This window comes from Ciona intestinalis, unplaced genomic scaffold, assembly GCF_000224145.3.
Source record: "Ciona intestinalis unplaced genomic scaffold, KH HT000546.1, whole genome shotgun sequence".
Taxonomy (NCBI): Eukaryota; Metazoa; Chordata; class Ascidiacea; order Phlebobranchia; family Cionidae; genus Ciona; species Ciona intestinalis.
In genome coordinates this window covers 1-6,620 of record NW_004190867.1, presented here as the reverse complement: position 1 = coordinate 6,620, position 6,620 = coordinate 1, and the positions used below count along the sequence as shown (strand labels likewise).

Sequence of the window (6,620 nt, the reverse complement as noted above, 5' to 3'; positions counted from 1 at the left end):
GCTATAGATCTCCGCGGACGACGACTTCTTGATCTCGACTCCAGCCGTCAAGTGCGACTCCGCTCTTCTACCAGCAAACCGCTGGGCCTACACGCAGCACTTTAACCAGAACCTGCAGGTATTCTGGTACGTGAATTTAACGATTTATTGTCTCCAACATTTAACACTACCACCAGTATGCATGGTATCTGCCATCACATCGCGACAACAGGTCCACCGACATTTGCAAAAGCACGTCGGCTATTCCCTGACAAACTCGCGATGGCCAAAAAGGAATTCCGCTTTTTAGAAACACAAGGTATAATTCGACGCTCGAAGAGTCCGTACGCCAGCCCATTACACATGGTTCCAAAAGATGACGGTACCTTCCGCCCGTGTGGTGACTACAGAGCTTTGCAAGGGAGAAAATAATATTTAAAATCTGGGCAAGTGCACCTGGGAAAGTCAGACTCATTTCCCAAATAAACATCATACATTAGTATACCACAACTGCTCCGCACAGTAAATGAAGATGTGTCAACTTGAACAATATCATTAGAGGATATTGCCAAAGCGTTGCATATTCTTTTCATGCAATGATGAACAACATGTTGCGGCCGATTGTGATGTTTTCGTTTGCATATCTGTTAAAGAGAGAAAACAATGCTTACATGGGTAATTGAGAGATAATGAGTTCAAGTTCGTCGCTGCTACCATTGTGAGCGTACCATTGTGAGCGTGCCCCGTTTGGGCAAGAAACTTACCAGCAATTGCTCCAGGTGGCTCGTAAGCTGGCACGAGGTGTATGAAACAGAACACCCGTGTTATAACGACTGCCTTTGCCCCGCCATGCGAGGATAAATAAGTTACATACGTGGTAACTCGTAAGGGGGGCACGAAGTGTATTTAACACAAACACTCGTGTTAATACGCGCAGAATAAAGCAAGTTACATTCATTCATTCATAATGCATGTATAACTTACTTTTTTGAGGCCTCTGGAAAAAAATCATGATGAAGTTACTTTAAACAAGCCAAATAAAGATTTGTCAACTTGAAACTTCAAGTGACATTCCTTGAGCATTTTGTTTTGTCTCTCGACCCCGTTGTTCGTACCAATTGGCACACGCATCTTCCACAATCGGTAAAGTGAAACCCATCTCTGCGTGTTTATAAAATATACAGCTAAAAACTGGTGTCCGGTGAATTCATCGTCGGAAAATGTATCGCGAACATTTCACCGCAAGGCTAATTCACCACCGCAAGGCTAGTTCACCGCAGGACTGGTTCACCGCAATACTAATGCATCGCAAGACTTGTTTTATGTGATTAGGTGCCCGTTGCCGTACCTATGTACGTATCATAATATGCCAATTAAAATAAAAGAAATTTTAACCTTAACGAAAGTAAGAATCGAAGCACATCACTCAATCAAAAGCCAATATTACGCGCTACTTCTCTTAAGTAGTCCAACATCCCCCTGTTCGGATAATGTCACCCCAGCTTTACTCTGCTGTTAGATGTATATACAAACAAGCAGAGCTAAAGTATTGCATTCACCACATTATTATTATTAGATTCGATAATGTAACGCTTATGCCTTGAACATAAAACCAAACTTACTTCTGCGTTTCGTCTACAAGTTCATTGAATTAACCTTTCTGCAGCATCGCGATATTTCTTTTTGCGAGGAGGTAAATCTTCTCCGGCAACATATTGCTCAATGACTGCCTCGTGTTACGTTACCGAATGACATTGACGAAGGTTTTGTTTTTAATTCATTACATATTACACCGTGACGTTACTACATTTTAAGATCTGTTTTGTGCGCTAACCTTTTTTTCTATTTAAATAAACGACCAGAGGTCACAACGAACTGGCGACGAGGATCTAAAAGAAATACGTTACAACAAACGTATTTCCGTACAAGGCGTACAATGCTTTAGTTATACAGGAACTGAAGATGGCATCGACAAAAGATGTTCTAAAGACGCTACAGGAACAGAATTGAGAGATGATCCGAATTTTCTACGGCACATAAGGCTGAGAATATTGACATGCGAGTGAGATCTCTAATTTGCCTCAATGCGCAGAGCTCGTTTCTAATATAATTGAAGCATTTCAAGAAATTAGAAGAAAATCTAAAAATAAGATAACTACGCTCTTCAATAAAGGCAAAAGATTTTGCTAATCAATTTGGAGCCAGAGTTGCGGTTCGAGGCGTAGGAACTGTCGACAATCAACTCAAAGACCATTTCCACGAATCGTATTTTTGCCCTTTTTTGGATTCAGTTGTTGGGCAATTGAAAGAGTTTCACGCCACTGTTTAAAAGCTGCCAAATGCAACATACTGATGCCGATGTCATTGCGTAAGTTTAGCATAGATACAAAATGGTAGGGATTAATAACCGTAACACCAGTTTCCATTTTTAGGGTTATTGAGTTTTCCAAACATCATGCGTGCTGTAGCAGACACGATGTTGCCGAATGTAAAAATTTTATTACAAGTATGTATGGAACTAAGGCAGACTAATTATAGGTTGCCGTACACAAAATTGTATTACTTTTTCCTTGTAGATATTTTGGACACTTCCGGTGACCACAGCATCGGCAGAACAAAGTTTTTCGCAGTTACGAAGGTTGAAGATTTATCTTCGTAACACGACAAAACTTCGCTTGCGTTAATGAATGCGCATAGAGACGTTCCCCTTCCCACAGATGAAATCGTGAGGATTTTTGCAGAAACCAAATCCCGCAAACTTGATATTCTATTGTAATTTATTTATATATGCATTTTGTTTGTTTTAATTGGAACGGTTCTTTGTTTTTGATTTCTTTAATAAAACTGTTTGAATTTTGTGTGATTGAATATAACTTTCTATACACGCCTTCCTTCGAGAGCGGTTTCTTTTAAGACTATCGAACGTAACGATTAACCCACGAGAAGGTCAAAGTAAGTGTATTGCGAATCGAATAAAAACGATATACAGTAGTTTTTATACGATATACAATCGTTGTATACAATCGTTTTATAGACTAAAAACCCCGAACACTAGATTTATATTCAAATAGGACCTACTTAATGTTTAACAGCGTTCACTTTGATTGAGATATCACCAATGTTCCTATCTGCATATCTTACGATCATTGACTTTAGCGACTTGGCGACCGCTGGATTACGCGAGTTTTAAAACCGTTGGTGATTTTTAAAGGGGACGGTCCGGACCCATCGATCCGACCCCCTGGCTACGCCACTGTATATACGCATCTATCATAGTTAAAGAGCTTTAAAATACCGTTTACCCACTAAGCCACTCCACTGGTCATGCTACCTCTCTGTTAGTTAATGAAATAACTAATGAACTTGAAAAAAACAACTCCGTGCTGGGAATATTCCTAGACCTCTCAAAGGCCTTTGATACTATTGACCGTAGGATACTCCTTAGCAAAATGTCACATTATGGTACAAGAGGCACTGCACTAAACTGGATTCAAATTTATCTGTCCAATCGGAACCAAATAGTAGAATTCAATGGAGTAATGTCTTCAAATCCAAATTTTGTCAATCAAGGAGTCCCACAAGGCTCCAATCCTTGGTCCCCAACTATTCTTAATTTATATCAATGAATACCCAAATTGCTTCCTTCACAGCAAAACCATAATGTTTGCCAATGACACCAGCATTTTTATCTCGGGTAAAACTAGTTTTGTGATCAGCCAACTTGCCAACACAGATCTAAAAAACACACTAACTTGGCTATCACAAACAAACCGGTACTAAACACTGATAAAACTAATTTTATGTATTTTTTAACTCCCTCAACACTAAACTACCTCATGTACCAATAGAAATCAAAATTAATAATAATAATAAGATTAAACAAGTCAACTCTTTTCGGTTCCTTGGAATAATTACAGAAAATCTTTCATGGAAACTACATATCAAAGAGCTAATCAAAAAATTACGAACTAACTCAGTACGCAAAATTAAGCCATTACAACCAACTCTCATAACCCTGACCCCACTCAATGATGTTATGCCATATTAGATATTGCATATCCACTTGGTGTAACGGAAACAAACAACTGGTATCTAAGCTCCAAATTCTCTGCAACAAATTCATTACAATGACTTTTAACCTTGGCAAACGAGAAAACATAACTTCAACCATGAACAAACATGGTCTTTTTACCATCCAAGAAATGTACCAGATAGAAATCCTTAGTTTTATGTACAAATGTAACAATAATTAACTCCCTCAACCCCTTATTGACATAATTACCAAAAAACGCCGAACCTGATTAGAAAAACAAGAAGTTATGCCAAATTCTTTATTCCAATCTGCAACAAATTAACTTCCCAACAGTCTATGAGATACATCGGCCCTAAATTATGGTCTTCTTTACAAATTAATATTCGTGGGCAACCCACCCTCAACATTTCTAGCACCTATATAGTACCTATATCTCCTCTTAAAATTCTTTATTACCGAACCTTTCTTTTCTGCCCTTATTAATATTATTCACATACCTTATTTGTCTTATTTCTTTCATTGTGTTTATTTATATATATATATTATTTTTTATTACATATATTTACCTCACATTTTGCTGCATCTCATGTTTTGGTTGCAGTGTGAACACTGTGCTTGACCACTATATACTAATACTTTTAAATTGAAGAGTTCCATGGTTTTTGTCAAATATTCCACATTCTTATTTTCATACATTCACTCAAAAATTTGTTGTAACTGTTGAGATAGAACTACCACTTGGCAAGCCGATGGCACAAATGTGTGTGTTGTGTATTTATTTATTTTTTCTATGCAAAAAATAAGATTAAACTAAATAGTGCCGGCCCTGATAGTCTCTTATCCATCACTTTTGTTTGTGTTCATTACCCACAAATTTAAAAACTTTTATCACAATCGCACCTATATTAATCGCTTTTCTTTCTGTACTCTCTTTCTTTAGTACCTTATTTATTTAAATACATTTATATACATATATTCCAAGTTACTGCCAAAATATTTCTTTCGAGTTGCAGAAAATGGGTATAGAAAACATAAATCGGCCATCTTCAGCTGGGATCTCTTGACCTACATGAACCTTCACCAAATAGGCAAATAACATTTCATCAACAAAGCACTTCATCTACAAGTCATTGATTAACATTGCTGCATCTTTTGTACATATATTTTTTCCACATGTTTATTTTTTCTCGTATTTATTCTTATATTTAATTTCTTGTATATTACAGTAATGCACTACTTCTACAATTTACAAGTGTGCCCCTGAAACTGTTCACTGTGAACTATTGGTGGAATTTCTTTTTGGGGTTTTGTTTTTCCATCAGGGCCCAATCTTTGGGTCAATCCTCTTTAAAGTCGACTCCCCCCATTGTACGGTTCGTGTCTTTACGAACACTTTTGTTTCTATTAGAAGTTTAACTTAATTAAAATAAATGGCTTTTTTGTTCGCTAGGTGTAGCGACCACGCTTATTTTCTTCCAACTAAATGTAAATATGTTTTTAACTGTAAGCGTGTTTAAACAACTGTTGTTTTGTCGCTATATCCTGTCTTTTCGTTTAAAATATTTCTAAATCTTCGCTACCGTAATCGAAGAGACAAATAAAAGTTATTATTAGTATTATGTGTTGCAAATATGATATTCTTGACTGAGACCCGAGCATCGAATACAAATTTAGCGAAATCAATTTACACTAATATAGTACTTATTGTTGGTTGGCCTTCATATCAAAAAGAAGGTCCATCACATGTTTATGAATTGGCCTTCATATCAAAAAGAAGGTCCATCACATGTTTATGGTGTTTATTTTGTTTAAACAGTACTTTGTTTGATAGGTACAAATGGTGCTTACTTGATCCGAACAAGTTTCCTTGCATATCCTAATGGCAACATATCATAGTAAAACCATCTGAAGTAAAATGTACACTACAAAATATGGCATGACGGACCAGCATACCAATGTAATTGTAGCGGCCCGTCGTAATATTACGTCACACGAATTCTTTTGTCCCCAATATATTGACCGAAATGTTTGACGTCGCGTGCTAACTTTCCCACAACGCGGCGGATGCACCCTGCCGTTAACCGAGTTAGCGTCGATGCTCCCAATTGTGTCCTTTTCATTGGAATCTCGTTGTCGCCATTTATCACGCCGATTCTTCTGACACCCGGAATTCCTTTTTCCCCTCAAACCATTCCCCGACTGCTATATATACCGTTGTGTGATCGCCATTCAAAAAGATAAGAGAAACGAGATAAAAACGAGAAACAGAACGATATAACGATACGAAGCATATGAACAAATAAACGTAGTTACTGTAACTGAGGGTACAGAACCGTGTGATTTCTTACCAGCCAAAACCCTAGATAACCCAGACTAGGAAACGGCAAACGACAACTCCTAGATAACCTAGACTAGGATGTAGCTTTAGACACCCACGAGCGCACGAAGTCAACTGCAGATCACCTGCACTCAGCCCATAAACAACAACGGGTGTCTAAATAATGTTGCTTGCTTTTTTTCTATGTCCCACTCTTGAAAATGAAAACACACACCTATAAATATATATATATACTTATTATCGCTTTAGTCATTCTTGTTTTTCTATTTT

The 6,620-nt window shown here is 37.4% G+C and overlaps 2 long non-coding RNA genes across 2 annotated transcripts; one reads left to right on the top strand and one right to left on the bottom strand.

The window, feature by feature from the left end:
- Positions 1-1,862: 1,862 nt before the first annotated feature.
- On the bottom strand, positions 1,863-5,723 carry LOC113475469. The gene is made up of 3 exons (XR_003397221.1): positions 5,714-5,723; positions 4,344-4,346; positions 1,863-2,059 (listed from the first exon to the last, which is right to left on the bottom strand). It is a non-coding gene; the product is annotated as an uncharacterized LOC113475469 (long non-coding RNA).
- LOC113475470 lies at positions 2,030-2,613 on the top strand. The gene is made up of 2 exons (XR_003397222.1): positions 2,030-2,485; positions 2,556-2,613. It is a non-coding gene; the product is annotated as an uncharacterized LOC113475470 (long non-coding RNA).
- Positions 5,724-6,620: the final 897 nt, after the last annotated feature.